The sequence below is a fragment of the Macaca mulatta genome, chromosome 17, assembly GCF_049350105.2.
Source record: "Macaca mulatta isolate MMU2019108-1 chromosome 17, T2T-MMU8v2.0, whole genome shotgun sequence".
NCBI classification, from domain to species: Eukaryota; Metazoa; Chordata; class Mammalia; order Primates; family Cercopithecidae; genus Macaca; species Macaca mulatta.
In genome coordinates, this window is record NC_133422.1 from 86,840,325 (window position 1) to 86,857,304 (window position 16,980).

Here is a 16,980-nt window from a genome sequence, read left to right on the forward strand (position 1 = left end):
TATTTCTGAATCCCAGATGCAATACTTTAATAGCCTTATTGTAGTTCACTGTTTTTACTGTACCATTAGTTTAAATTTTTTCTAAACGATTTATTAATTTATGTTAGCTATCATTAAAAATAATTATAAACTTATTTTAAATGTTTAGTACTTTGTTTCCTGTTGCTCCCATACCCAACTACTACAAATTTAGTGGTTTAATATGTTATCTTATAGTTCTGCGGGTCAGAAGTCTGAAATGGATCTTAATGGGGCTAAAATGAAATGTTGTGTTCCTTCTATAGGCTCCAGAATCTCTTCCCTGCCTTTTTCAGCTGCTAGTAACTGCCTGCTTTCCTTGGCTCCTGCCCTCATCATTCTGAACTCTGTTTCCATCATGTCAACCCCTTCTCCTTTACACTTTTGCATTTTTCTTTCATTTATAAAGACCTCTGGGATTATATTGGGCCCACCCTGATAATCCAGGTTAATCTCCTCATCTCAAAATCCTCAGTTTAATCACAACCACAAAGGCCCTTTTGCCATGTGAGGTAACATATTCACAGGTTTTGGAGATTCGAATGTGAAAATCTTCGGGAGAGGGGAGCATAAATCTGTTTACCACAATCGTGGTTTTTTGTTTTTTTTTTTTTTTTCCATTTATATCATTTGTAGTATAAATTTTTACCTGTACATTTAGAAGAAAATATTCTGTACCAAGGGTAATGAGAATTAATATTTTCTTGAATGTCTTTTTTTTTCTGTAACTACATCACACTAACATATTTTTTAAATGGGAAATAAAAGGTAGTGATCCAATGCCATACTAATTAAATTGGAATAATCGCGTGTGTACATATTAGGTTGTTTGTTTGTTTGCTTATTTGTTTCATTTTTGTAGGTTTATATAGTTGTCAAGATATAAAGGAAAGCAATATAATATACTACATTATTTTTCTAAAATAATGACACTGTTATCAAGTTGATATCCTCTCTCCAACCCAGATAAGGAGGAAAATATCGATTCAAATATCATAAAACAGTCTCTAGTTTGATTAACCTCAGTCGCCTAATAGAAACAGATGTATTTGCCAAACACCCTGTGAAGACCTCTTACTCCCTCCTGTAATTGATTAAAAATTGACCATTAGTTCTTTCCCATGCCTCTCATTGAGAGGTGGGGTCCATTGCCCCTTCCCTGGAATCTCAACTGGTTTATGACTGGCTTTTTCAACTAAAATGGAGTGGAATAGAAATGATGCCAATTGATTCCGTGTCTGGATGGCAATAGATTTGTTACTTCCTCTTTCTCCCTCATGGAGGCCATCTACCACGTAAGAAGTCCAATTCTTTTGACATCTCCAGAAAGAGAGGAAGCTCAAGGTAGCCAAACTGAGAGAGGCCATATAAAGTGAAGAAATGTGGAGAAAAAAAAAAGAATTCTTAAAGCTCCCAGCCTAAAACACACCAGAATACCAAATCCAACTAAGCCTTGCCCGAATTCCTGCAGAATCAAGAAAAACTAAAATGGTTGTTGTTTAAAATCACTAAGTTTAGGGGTAACTTGTTACTCAGCAGTGGATAAGGAAATACTCTTTCTCTCTTTAGTACATTTAATTTAGTAATGTGCTCCAAGTCTCTTGCTTTTTCGTGATGCATCCAGAAGTAGATTTCAATTTTTTTTAATCTATTTTGAAATGTCAATATGATACAGCATCTCACTATGGCACAGGGCTATTTCTGTATCTAGACATGTATCTCATCATAGCCTGTGGAAAGCTCTAAGATGGTTTGTTTGACATGGATCCAGGATGATGGTATAATGGTTTGAATTTTATTTTTTATTTGGAGGCTAATAGTACCCTTACAAGATACGAAATATGGTTGAAGACTTAGAGCTCCCAATAACAACCTTTGTATTTTTAAAACAAATTTTGTACTCTTTATATCTAACCTCTAAAGTAGACCGTTTTATTGGGGTACAGAAAAAAAGAGAGAAAAAAAAGCATTGTATAGCTGTCTCATTCCTTTCCTACACCTCTGAAATAGCAGGTTAGTTCTGGATGGAGGCCTATAGTCTCCTAGGTCCTTTTGAGAGGTGAAAATGGAAAACATAATTGAATGGGATCTCATTGACTCCATCCCAGTCATCTGACTATGAATTCCAGAGACACACGAAGAAGATTGAATTTCAGTTGAGTCCTCTGGGATGATTAGAAGACAACCACTATTGTGGTTCCAACAGCTAAATTAACAGAGGGTCTTTAGATTTTTTTTAAATTTAGTTTTAATTTTTATTTATTTTTTAGAGATAGTCTCACTGTGTTGCCCATGCTGGTCTTGAATTTCTAATCTCAAGCAATCCACTTGCCTTGGCCTCCCGTAGTGGTGGAATTAGAAGTGTAAGCCACTGAGCATGGCCAGAATTTTTTAAAATTAATAAACTTTATTTTAGTAGCATTTTTAGTTTGAGAGCAAAATTGTGTGGAACATACAGAGAGTTTCCATACAGCCCATCCCTGCACATGCACAACCTTGCCCACTATCAACATCCCACACCACAGTGGTACTATTTTTTAACCAATATTTACATTTTAAATCTATGTTGACTCACTGTTACCAAAGTCTGTAGTTTACATTAGAATTGGGTATTTATTTACTTACTTATTTATTTTTTTTTGAGATGGAGTCTTGCGCTGTCACCCAGGCTGGAGTGCAGTGGTGCAATCTTAGCTCATTGCAACCACCATCTCCTGGGTTCAAGCAATTCTCCCTGCCTCAGCCTCCCGAGTAGCTGGGATTACAGGTGCCCACCACCACACCCGGCTAATTTTTGAATTTTTAGTAGAGACGGGGTTTTGCCAGGTTGCCCAGGCTGGTCTTGAGCTCCTGACCTCAGGTGATCCACCCTCCTCAGCCTCCCAAAGTGCTGGGATTACTGGCGTGAGCCACCGCACTCTGCCAGAATTAGGTCTTTAGATTTATTTCCTTACACAAAGATTGGAGCAAATGTTAAGGTCTCTTTCATCCCAATTAGACAACCATTGACTCTGAGCCTTTGCAATTGTTTTGCACTGTATCATGTTTTTCTTTCTTACCTCTCTTAATTTTTGCTCGTAAAAAACTTGAATTGCCTTGCTCTCTTCTCATAAAACTGTACATTTTATCTAAGAAGACTTGACCATTAGGATATGTGGTTGTTACTGAACTGTACTGTATCCTGCTTTTTCCTGTGCAGATTTAGGGAGTAATCACAGGGGGGTTATTTATTAATTGGCTGTAGCTGCTCAGAATATGTTCATATCTATATCATCTTAAAATGTCTAAGATGAGAAGACCACAAATAGTCTCAACAATGCGGCACACATCTGGAGGGTAACTACCTATTAGATAGAAGTAACAAATTTTCTCATGCACCTTATAAATTTGCACAAATAAACTAAAAGATTCAGAGTCATTGCAGAAAGATCATCTGTGCTGTTAGCACATGGCCAAGAAATAGATATTCATTGTTGAATATCAATGAATATATATCAGTATCAATCTTGCTCCCCAAGGGCAACCACTATTTATGTTGAAGACATACATATAGCCATCTCTTCCTATATATACCTATACCCTATAATTATTTTATATAAAATGGAATATACTAGATATGCTTTTGTGTATAATCTTTTAAATTCACTCAATTGTATATGATTGAGATCATTCCATGTCAATATATGATGTCATTTATAATGACTGTAGGATAGTTTTCCTTTATAAGTATGTACCCTTATTTATTTAGCCAAGATTGACTTTTAAAATGTTTCTGTATTTCATTACTATAAATAATATTTAGAAAACATCATCCTAGTTGTGATTTGTTTACCACTGCAGCAAATATAAAATATGTTTTCTTAGCTGGGAGACTCACTTTTGCATAGAGGTATAAGTATTTTTTAGGTGAAATTCACATAAGTTAACCATCCTTTCCTTGGGGTTGCGCTACTGTCCAATGAGTGCATAATGAGGGCTGTACTGCTAATGCCTACACAACATGCCTGCATCAACTAGGGCTTTGCTTTACCTTGGTGCAATTATTTAAAAAAAATAAAAAAAACTTTAAAAAATATTATTAAAGTTCACATAAGTTGCTCATTTTATAAAAAGGAGTTTATCATATTTAAGTTGGATTTCATTATTTTATTAATATTACAAATACATTTGACATAGAGTGTTGATATGATTTTTTCAGGTCTAATGTGTATTCTTCATTTTTGTTATTTATTGCTCTTTAAAAGCATCAAAGTCTTATACAATGAAGCTTGCAGTAGTATAATGAGAAAATGGATGGAATTTATGTAAATATAAATACACGAATTATTGATTAAAATGTAGTTATTGTAGTAATAGTAGATGCCTTTTGTATTGAATATAATTCATTCTGCATTTGAAATTTGAAATAAAAATTAAAAATATTTTAACAAATCCTAAAATCATTTCATTTATTTTTCCTCATATAACCATACACAGTATAAAAATTAAGGATTTTTAAAAATTTGATTTCCCATTATTTCACGTTTTTGCCTCCTGATAATCTAAGAGGAACCTCAGAGAAACATATGTTGGTATTCTTCTAAAATCTCTTTAAGCATAAGTTATTTAGCGTTCTCATCAACAGAAACACAAGATGTAGAATTCTCAGAATTCTTTCTTATTTGATAATCACACAGAAAACAAAAGACATATATAAAAATAACTTGCTAATATGGCTATGAAATAGCTATCCAGGATAGTAGATCTATTTAGTTTTATTGTGAATGAACAGAAGTCATTGCATATTGAATAAAAAGGTGAACTGTAATTACATACAATGCTTGTCAAATTGCTATTGTCAATTTTAAAGAAGGAATTACAATTTGAGAATAGAAATTATTAAAGAAAACAGAAAGAGATGTCATTACCTTAATACAGCCTAAATTGTCACCAACCCCACTTAATTATTCAGCATATTCTGAAAACCTTTAGGAAATCCATCATATTTAGCCTGTTCTTTGCAGCTATCCGTAGGCAATAGAACCACAAACTCGAGGCTAATTGTGTTTAAATTCTAAGACATTTACTGCAAAACATTAAAGACACATCAATTCCTCCCCAGGAATTACTTCTGGATTTGGAGTATGGTGGTTTATATAGACCCCTCTTTGTAAACTGCTTGCTGTTAAGATAATACATATCACTTTATCGTCAATAGAAAATGGCAGAACCTATTGCTTTAGGGATAGGTTTTCTCTTGGAAGTGAATGGCAAATCACAATTATATAAACCAAGAGATGACATAATATATCTATAGGTTGCATAATAATAATCATGGCAAGAGAAACCTATTGCATTTGCAAGATTAGAGCTAATTGGTTTTGCAGAGTGCAAGAAATCAATTTTGAAAATGCCAAGTCAAATCAGGTGTGCTATGCTATTAACTAGTATGTGGTTTACAACAAAACCAGAAATTGAGTTAGAGAATTTGTTTTAGACAGCTTTATTTGCAAAGCACATGAAAATGCTAAGAAATTTGGTGTATTTACATAGGCAGGCATCTTATTCAGTGATAGGAAAGAAGAATTCAAGCAGTAAGGAAAAATAATGCCGTTTCTATTTTATGGGAACAAAATTATTGAAATTAAATTTTAAAAGTTAATAATAATTTCCATAAGGGATTATACTTTAAATATTATCTAGAAATATTAAATAGAAATATAATTTAAGCATGGGCATGCAGTATATTCTGCTGTAAATGGACTCTGTGAGCACAGAACAGTCATGCTGTCTTGGGGAATGGAAGACGTTGTCTATGTCCACGAGGACATGTTTGTTCCCTGAAGTTTTATTTTTCTGTAGCTATCCCTTAGGATCCATTACCAAAACTCAAAGAATGAGCCAGCAAAGAAGTCTGTGGGCCTCATCCATTTCCATTTATTTCCATATGTTGATATGCTGCATATTTAATAAGGAAAAAAATTTTCTTAAGAAAATAAAACTGTAGACTATAAGATCTTTTTCACTCCTACTATTCTAAGAAAGGCAATAATTTACCACGCTGTTTAAGTAACGTGTTTTCAAGTAATGACATCCATTAAATGATGCTTCTGTTTTCATGTTAAGAAAATCCAGACTTTCCAAGTTTTCTTATTTTTAAAAGATGAGGTAATTATATCAAAGAAAGGAAAAGGCTAAGATGATTAGGAAAGGAACCACTATTCATTTTGCCTGCCTTTTTTTAGTGGGGGGTAGTTAGACTCTCATCATTCCATATGTCATTTTGTTATTAGTTAATAACTACCAATTATATAACTATTGATAAGGTGACACAGGATAGATTTTCATTTATGAGAAATATTGATACACTTTGTATACATTATTTAGATTGCTTGCTAAGAAATACTATTCTTACATCCATTTGCATTGATTTATTCTATTTCTAAGTTTATATTTGGTTACTCAAAGCTAACTTTGTGAGATTTTCCAGACACTGCTAAAAATAAATCAGAGTGTTTCTTTTACACAAAGTTTGGCTATTAATGGATGTTGTCATTTTTTATGTTGTAACAAGAAATTTGCCTAATCTCATAAAATAGTTTACTACTATAGAAAGTTCAAATTTTATTCCAAGGAAACTATTAGTATTTAAGATATAGCCCTTGAATTTGACATGTGTATCTGAACATTAATTGAATATGCATAATGGCAGCAAATGTGTGGGTGAATTTGATTTTGTAAAAGAGTAAAATAAACTTTTGGGTTTGGTGAATAATGTGGACTATCAAGTTGCATATTAATGTTTTTATAATCACATAGTAAGTCTTAAATGCTATAATAGTTTGTGATCTAATTCTGATCTCATGTTCCAAGGAGAATTAAAAACTTTTCCTTTTATTCCTTATTGTTTAAGAACAATTTATATGCAGTGTAACATTCAGCAAACATTTATTGAGCACCTAGTGGGAGCCCCTAATTGCTGGAGATACAGTTATGAGTCAGATCGAATCACTGCCCTTGAAGTTTGAGGAGGAAGACAAGAAAAATGACTTTCCATAAGGGCTCTTTAATATATAAATCTGCACATGAAGAAGAGATAGTAAGAGAATGGTCAATTCTACTTTCAGAAGCAAATCAAGAAAGACTCTTTGCAGAAGATAATATTCTTGTCCTGCTCCTCCTTACCAAATGGAAAGTAACACTGACTTAAACAGAATACACCAAATTTACATTGTTATTCAGATCCTAGCAACCTGGCACCAACAGCTTGCCTGAAATAAAATTTCAGGTGAAGTTTATGGGTGAATGTCATGAAACCAAGTCCCATAAATCAGATAGTCATGAGATTCACTGCATTTCCAAGACCAGTTGAGTTTACATCATGATTAATAATCAATCATATTCTCTTAATTTTATCTCTTACTAACTTAAAATGTCATGGTGAAGGATTTTTTGAAACCTCAGAGTATAATAGGTCCCACTAAGGAATATGACAAACTGATTGTCCAAATCAAAATCACTCTGGGCCTACCGAGTATGTTATGGTAAGGATAAAAATGAGAGTGAAACCTTCTGAAAAATTATTTGCTCTTTATTAATGAAGGAAGTATGTATTATTTACTCCTACCATGCTTTGGGCCCAAGAAAGAAATTGCTGAAAAAAAAATAAACCAAGGGAGAGTTTTGAAAATTAACTCTGCAGCAAATTTAAGATAAATAAATAAATAAGAACTTAAAGCTGAAATTTGAAGGAGAGATCAAAATCAGATGGTTCTCTTTTGAGCTATAATGAGCCATAAAAAGGACTTTTCCTGACTAGTAAGCTAAAATGCCTAATGATATGACATGAAGGAGTTTTGGATACCATAAATGTTAGCATCAAAAGTTTAATACTTAAGAGTTCATATAAAGGCATTATTAATGAGAAATGATGCCCTTAGGAACTCCGTGTACTAATAAATTGCTTGAAATAAATGGCATTTATAACTTTTTGTTTATCTGAAAGTTATTAACGTTTTCTTTATTTAAGAGTGACACTTTTGTTCAAATTGTAATTGTTTTAGGTACATAATTAAATGAACAAATTTGGCTGAGAGAGAGAAAGAGCTGCCATTTTTAAATCAGAAGAAGCATGCTCCAACTTTGGAATAAATATAGCTAAGAAATTTTTATCACCATTTAATGTCTCAAATTTCTAAGTATAGGGCCATAGACACAAAAGTTTCCCAAAACTATCTCAGCAGTGCTAGAATAAAACAGGTAGCTCTATTTATAGCCAAAATGTTCACTGATGCCATTTTGCCACTTCTAATACGTTAGGCTATTAATAGGAAAACTTATAGCCTGAGATTATTTCTCACTCTAAATAGTGTTTTTCAAACATAAGTGCATATAAACCACCTGAGAGTTTTAAAAATTACCTATATCTGGGTCCCACCCCTAGAGTTCTGATATAATTGATCTGGGGTCCAGGCTGGACATTTGGACAGTGCAACCAAGGTTGACAAGCACTGTTATAAAGAAACTTGAAACAGGAGAAGCTTAGAGATTTTCAAAACTCAGAGGCAACTGAGTTGCAATCATTATGACAAAATAAATGATGCTTATTACTCCAAGATAGAACATATCAGGTAGAGAAGATACCTAGAGGAGTGTTTCTTCAAATACCTAAGTGTTTACCACGGATTTAAATGATCAGAGAGCATGAAAACAACAATTAAAGTAATTCATATGAATACAACAATCAACATAATTCTCAATAAAACCAATTTTGTTAATAATAATTTTGGTTCTGAAAATTTTGATAATGCAGAAAGAAGCTCTCAGATCAGTGTTCTTAAATATCAAAATAGCAGTTCGAGAGCACCTGGAAGGTCAGTTAAATTGGATCAAACTCTCTCTGATATATGGTTGGGATCATTCACTTTTGCTCTACTTTTTAAAAATGTATTAACCAAATAGTTATGAGTCTATCTATCAAGCATTCAAATTATTTTACATGTAATCTCCAATCTCCAGAAAATAAATGGAACCACAACAAATTTACCCCAATTTCTGCGGAGACCATAAATAATTGCTTTCAAGGGATGCTTGAATGAAATTACTTCCCTGACTGCAGGGGTTGGGACTTGGTGAAGATTTGTCCTTTGTGAGTAATGAGAAGAGTATACTTGGATATAAAAATAGTAAAGAAATAATTAGTTTTTTAAAAACCCTAAATTCCATGTTTAGCAAAGTTAATGAGTCCCTAAATTCCTAAAGCTGAATATTAGTGTGTAAATGAGTACTCCAAACCAATAGAGAATTACCTTAAAATTCATGGCTATTTAGCTAAAACTTCATATGTTCTTATCATTCTGTGTCTCCTAGTTTTAGATCGAACAGATGTTTTGACTCCTAAAAGACTCAAAATTTCTGACAATGCCCTTTATTAATAAGTTGCATTTTGAAAAATCATTTATTAAGTAAAAATTAAATTTACATTTTCAAAATTGCATGTAGGGTTAATTTACCTAATCCTTTATCTATTTTGTGTTCCCAGTTAGCCAGTTTTGTTTCTGATATGTAAATATGTAAAAATATTTGTTGAAATTACAAATTTTATTAATTGATTTTTGAGGGTACTAGGGTAGGTTAGTTACTTTTTATTTAAGTTTCATGGTGTTTTGCATATTCAACTTATTATATTGTGAGTAGCCTGAAAGACAGTAGCTATATGATCATTTGAGATAATGGTAACAATATTCAAGGGTTGAAAAGATATTATTTTAAATATGAGCTAAGGAGATTGCACTTTATGTAACTAGGGGATGATGAGAAAATCTGTTTTAACAGCATGATTAAATTGGGAATTCTTTTTTTGAAGTTTTGTAAAAGGGAGGCAGAAGTTTAAGGAAAAATGTTGGTTAGGTAAACTTGGATAATTTTAGATTAGTGACAATACTCAAGCTCTTGAAAATAGGAAAAGTTGCTCTTGTCATGTTAAAGGACAAGGGCTGCCATATGCTAATCACCTTATCTTTACACAGATCCTATAAAATGATTTATACAGAGAAGGGATTCTGTAAATCTTTACTAAATGAATGTTAGGTGATGGAATGGACCATTGTGGCTGAAGGAGAGAGTAGTGAAAATGGGGATATTAGGAAAGGAAGTGGATGATTTGCTTGGATTTTGTTAAATTAGGTTTTGATAAAAGAAACCTGAAAAACAAACAAACAAAACAGCCTGCATGACTTCTTAAAGTCCCCAGCTCTTAATACTGTTCCAATGGCAATAAATTTCACACAAGTTTTGAAGAGAACATTAAAACCATAGCAAAGCACACATTATATTCGTTGTTTCTGGGTAGTGCTTCTTTACCAGGCAAATAAATCCTGGTAGACATGCAAGAGCTTGCTCTTAATCCAAAATAAACAAAATGTGTTTTACTGAGAAAATTGCAGGCATATCAAAGGGTAATTTGACAGTAAGGGTACAGAATACTATCAAGATAGTTTCTTCTGTTTTACATACATGTGTAATTCTTGTTTGAATGCAAGAGGGCTGAATACCAGCCGTATTTAATATATTTTGTGCCAACTTCTGTACACAGATTTTTTTTTTCTTGAAGAGAGAGGAGAGGAAAGAGGAGAACATTAATTCCAGATAGCTTTAAGCAAATGTTAGAAAGGTGAACATTTATAGGCTTCCAAATATCTTTTGGCTAGCTGACATTTACAAACACTGAGCTACGTAAGCTTCTTCCCCTAGCAATATTAAGGCTCTAGCCGCAAGTAAAGGATATATGAAGTGAAATGTGCCATTCAAACATAGTAAAGAAGAAAACTGCAACCACTGTTGGTGAAAATCATGAGAACAAAGTCTTTCTTGTTGTTTTAAACATTCTATAAAAACATTGCAAAAGTTTATATAGCTGGTTAAAATACTTGGGACTATTTGCTCCATTTCCACACCTTATGATAAGGTCCAGGCATTTGTTGAGAGGGAAATTGCCCATTTAAATGAAGGAAAAATATGTTTTAAATTACTTAGAGTACTCTGTTGAAACCTAATGAGAACAGAAGGCAGCGTTAATAAGAAAAATAGTATTTACAAAGACTGCTTAAGAATGCAAGCTGGGTGCCAACTAATTGTAATTCTTTAATTCTGGTATGCGTGCAACATCCCATGTGTATGCAAACAAAATGTGTATTTCCAAGCTGTGTGTTTTAGGATCAGAGAATTTCAACCAAATATTAAATTCCCAAATAGTATGCAAACAGGTGCCAATCATCGCTTTAACATGACAGCTGGAAGAAAAAATTCCATGCAACACGTGTAGGTAATTGTGGTTAATGTTTATCTTTACATAGGAAGATATTTTAGAGATGTGTGAGTATGCAAATAACTCTTGGATTTCTAATTACTATATTTATCAACTTGTATACACTGTCTAAATTCAGAAATGAAAGCAATTTTAAAATAACATGTATATTATAAAGGCAATAATCTGCCTTTCTGTCTCTGCCTATGTCTCTATCTCAAACATGTATGTGTGTATGTGTATATACACCCTCACTTGTGAACATACATTCATAACCACATGTATAAACACACAGTATAAAAGCACATATAAGGACATATGCCAAAATATTATCAGTAGTTAATTTTAAGACAAGCCTGATGGGTCATTTTAATTTTCTACTTTTTACATGTCTGTTTTGATTGCAACTTTAAAAATAAGCCATGTCACTTTTTAAAGGGAAAGGGAGAGAGAAAGATTTGCCTGTTTGGGAAAATTTTTGGAAAGGAACACCACAGGAAATTAGGTCATTCTTAGGTGCCTGCTGTTTATATCTAAAATGGTTTTCAATAATGGGATAGTTCTAATATCAGTAGAGATATCCATTATCACGTGCAGATTGAACCTTGTTGCAGGATAGAAATATTTAAAACTATTTAACTGTCTTGAAGAATTGTTCAAGTTTTGAAAATATATTTAAAAAGAAAAACTTTCCAGTTAATTTTATGAAATAAACAAAATCTTTATTCTAAATGATATATTTATAAAATTTTATTTTATAATTGGTTATTGGTCGTGTAAGGAAATAAAATAGACTTTTATGTGCTCATATTGTAACCAGTGATCCCGATAGCTATCTTTAGTTATTAGTTCTAATATTTTAGTTTAGATTTTCTACATATACAATAATGTCATTAGCAAATAATGACCAGTGTATTTCTTTACTGCTAATTCTTACTTTTTTTCTTATTGAACTGACTAGAGAATCTTTTATCTGATCCCATAAGGAAAGCTTTCTGTATTTCCTTATTAATTATAATATTTTTGTAAGATTTTATGATTATCTTTCATCAGATTAAATAAATTCCATTTCATTCCTAGTTTGCATATTAAAAATATTTTCTGTATCCATTGAGATAAGATTTTCTTTCATATTGTTAATATAGTGAATTATAATAATTGATTTTGTGATATTAAAACAATATTTCATTATTGAAAATACTTATTTTTAATTTTTTGTACTTTTTTAAATTAAGGTATAATTCATACAACATAATATTTGCCTTTAAAAAGGATGCAACTAAGTACACAATATAATATAATATTATAAGCATAATATAATATTTCTTTTGTTGCTTGTAATTTGGTGTCATATCTAAGAAACCATCGTTCAACCTAAGGTCATGAAGATTTTGCTTATGTTTTCTTCTATGAGTTTTTTACTTCTAGGTCTTACATTTAGGTTTTGATCAACTTTGTGTGTAACGAAAGGTCAGAATCCAACTTCTTTTGTTTGCATGCATATGTACAGTTGTCCCAACACTATTTTTGACAAGAATACTATTTCCCCATTGAATTTTCTTGGCATCCTTTCAAAAATAAATTGCTCATAAATGTGAGGTTTATTTATTGATGCTCAATATTATTTCATTAAATTTATATGTCTATCTTTATGCTAGAACAACATTGAATCAATATAGTTTGGTAGAAAATTTTGTTTCAAGATTATTTAGACTGTTTTGGGCACTTTGCTATATTAGTTTCCTATTGCTGATGTAACATCTTACTACAAAGTTATGCCTGAAAATATCACAGCTTTATCATCTTAATGTGTGTGTGTGTGTGTGTGTGTGTGTGTGTGCGCGTGTGTTCCTTGGGATTTTCTATATGCATAAATATTTCTCCATATACATCTGTATACAAATTCTTTATACCTCATGGCATCTCCGTATAGAGATAGTTATATTTCTTTCTTTTTTTATCTTGACCCCAGGCTAATATCCAATTGAGTAAAAGGTGGTACTACTATTGAACGTGCCATAGAATATTAACTTTGTAAACTGACTTGAAGTCTCCCTGGGTAAATGCTAACCCTCTCATATATAATAATGGCTTCATTTACAAAATGTATAAGATAATGACTATCATCAAATTATTTCTTCAGCCTTGACTTTTATCCAGAACTGCCAAATCTGGATATAATTCCCATTTGGGATTCCCACAGGTATGTTCAAAATAGTACTTTCTTTTGCCCATGAGATTCTGCCTTATGTCTTGAATTTATACTCTAGGTAAATGTTGCAAGCAGAATAAAAGCCCCCAAAGATGTTCACACTTTAATCCTTGAGACCTGAATATGCTGTATTACCTGACAAGAGAGACTCTGCGGTTAGAATTATGAATAATATTAAAATGAGGACTATATATGAGCCCAACCTAATCACTATGAGCCCTTAAAAGTTGAGGCCAAGCTCCAGTCGATTTCTGAGAGATGGGGCAGGAGGGAAGGCAGAGATATTTGAAATGTTAGCGCTGCTGGAGAGGGCCATGAATAAAGCATAAGAAGGAACAGAGACAGTCTCTAGGAGCAAAGGCTGGCCCCAGCTGACAGCCAGCAAGGAAATGGGGACTGCAATACTACCGCACAAGGAACTAAGTGTGGCTAACAACCTGAACAAACTTGGAAGCAGACCTTTCCTCAGAGCCTCCAATAAAAAAATGCAAGAGTGATGGAGTCGTTACATTACTACCTGAATACAACACACTTTTCAAGCTACATAAACTTCATGCTTTTCTCTTTTAATAAAAGTCATCTCCTCTGCCCTGAAAACTCTCCCCATTGTTATTAATCTGCCCGAAAATTTATCTTCATCCTCAAGTGTCTACTCAAATGGTCTATTAAATGAGGTCTTCCCAGATGATCCCAGATAACTAGCACCACTTTTTAAAATTAGATTTCTAGATACTTTCATTATCGTAATCCCCTTTTATAGCAAATTTTTGTTGTTGTATACCTACTTAATAAACTAACACTTTTCTTGTTTTTAAATCTGCATCAGTTGTTGAACACATATAGAATATATTAAATATATACAAGCTAATGAAGTAAAACATGAATGCATCTCAGACCACTTATCCTAAAACATCCATATTTTTCTTTCATTGTGTCAAATACTTTTTCTCTGATATCCTATACTTTTGTTAATATTCATTGATTTTATCCTTCTGTTTATAGTTATTTTCTTACTGAGGTGCAATAACTTTCTATGTATTGTTTAGTTTATCACATATCTTGCAAAATTTTGTCTGCTTTGCATAATATCTTTTTATTTTATTGTGAAACACATTATAGAACTTTACAGATGATATAAAACCTGTTGGCCAGGAGTGGTGGCTCACGCCTGTAATCCCAGCACTTTGGAAGGCTGAGGCAGGTGGATCATGAGGTCGGGAGATCAAGACCACCCTGGCCCAACATGGTGAAACCCTGTCTCTACTAAAAATATAAAAATTAGCCAGGCATGGTGGCACACACCTGTAGTCCCGGCTACTCAGGAGGCTGAGGCAGGAGAATTGCTTGAACCTGGGAGGCAGAGGCCGCCGTGAGCCAAGATCGTGCCACTACACTCCAACCTGGGCAACAGAGCAAGACTCTGTCTAAAAAAAATAAAATAAAATAAATCATCAATTATTTGTTTCTGTAGATTCTCCTTTTAATTTTTTTGTTACAAATATTTATTAAAAAGTACAATTCAGAAGTTACCTGGACAATCATATAGATTCTTCTTGAATTTTAGTTTTCGAATACATTCAACTCAAGTTCAGATAAACGATTCATCTATATTTTCTTCCAAAATGTTTTAAAAGCAAAAAATCTCTTGTTCTATAAGCAATTATTTTAAGGTATATATAAAATGGGAATCTAACTTTGTTTTGTTCTAAATAGTTGACCAGTTACCCTGGTTCCTGCATTATCTGCTGAGTAAACTTTTCTTATCCCTCTAACTTGAAATACCAAAATCTGTCATTTATATGTCAATTCTTCCACTTGTGCAGCCCTACTTTATTGTCATTCCAAAATGATGCTTATCCTTCTGCTAACTTTCCTTAAGTATTTCTGATATTTATCCTTCCAGATAAAATTTAATTATTTTTAATCAAAGGCCAAAAATACATCATTAAATTTATATGTTTTTTTCAAGAGAAAAGACACAATTTTTTTTATTTATCCAATGCACCTTTTAAATCCCTAATGGAAAAATACATTTTATTCATATATATAAAAAATGAATTCATTTTATTGTATGAATGATTAATAAAATGATCATTTTATCAATGAATGAATAAAATGTATATATATAAAATGAACAAATAAAATGTATCCATATACATATATTTATTTTTAGAGAATTTTTGGCTAAATTTTTGCTAATTTTATTTGTTTTCAATTTTTTTTTTTTTTTTTTTTTAGACAGAATCTCCCTCTGTTGCCCAGGCTAGAATGCAGTGGTATGATCTCGGCTCACTGCAACCTCCACCTCCTGGGTTCAAGGGATTCTCCTGCCTCAGCTTCCCAAGTAGCTGGGACTACAGGCGTGCACCACCATGCCCAGCTAATTTTTGTATTTTCAGTGGAGATGTGGTTTCATCATATTGGCCAGGCTGGTCTCGAACTCCTGACCTTGTGATCCACCCATCTCAGCCTCCCAAAGTACTGGGATTACAGTCGTGAGCCACTGTGCCCGGCCACTAACTTCTTTGTTTTTTTTTGTTTTGTTTTTGTTTTTGTTTTTGTTTTTGATACAGAGTCTCGCCCTGTTTCCCAGGCTGGAGTGCAGTAGCATGATCTTGGCTCACTGCAAGCCCCACCTCCCATGCTCAAGTGATTCTCCAGCCTCAGTCTCCTGAGTAGACACTTGAGGATGAAGATAAATTTTCAGGCAGATTAATAACAATGGGGAGAGTTTTAATCTACTATTAAACCTAATACAATTTAAGGCAAAATTATTTTATTTGGGATTTTGGATTTCCCTGTGTTTTCTCATCTTACTTAAACCTGCCTCCTTTTCATGCCTGCATTTCACACCGTCATTTTTCCCTCTGAAAGCTTACTGCTCTAGTTTTTTTAAAAGTCATGGCTCTTCTGTCTTTTTTAGTGTGGAAAAGGGGAAATTTCCTAATTTTCATATTTCTTGTGTTAAATTCTTTTCATAAGTACATTATTTTTGAATCCTGAATATTTTGTTAAGTTAGATGATTGTTTCAAAATCAGTTTGTTCATTCATAACTATAGAAAGATGTAGATTTAAGCCCTGCTTTTGCAACAGAAAAGCCAGATGGCCATAGCTTGTCCCAGTTTCTACTTGAACCCGATAAGCTTTCTTTTTCTCTCAACTTTATCCAGGAAGAACCATTTTATATACAGATTTCTGATCCAGTCTCCAGGGTTTCCAAAGCACTAATCAAGCATGGCTTTACTGGACAAATGTAGGGCCTTCCGTGTCTTTAATATTGGACTTTTTATGCCATACAGTCAGTATCTTTGGTCTAATTCTTCTTCGCACTGTTCATATCTCACTGGTTTAGATGTAATTGCCTGCTGCAGGGTGATGACTTTCCTCCGTGAATCTTCCTGAGTTTCATTATTGATGGTATACCATGTACATGAGACAAAGATTTCTTTACTCTTCTTGAGGTCT

General features: G+C 33.0%; 1 protein-coding gene and 1 non-coding gene across 2 annotated transcripts in view; both read left to right on the forward strand.

Moving 5' to 3' along the window:
* Positions 1–16,980, forward strand: part of GPC5 (glypican 5) — a 1,454,359-nt gene that overhangs the window by 669,657 nt on the left and 767,722 nt on the right. The window lies entirely within an intron of this gene.
* LOC114673623 (U4atac minor spliceosomal RNA) lies at positions 3,944–4,069 on the forward strand. The gene has a single exon (XR_003724397.1). It is a non-coding gene; the product is annotated as a U4atac minor spliceosomal RNA (small nuclear RNA).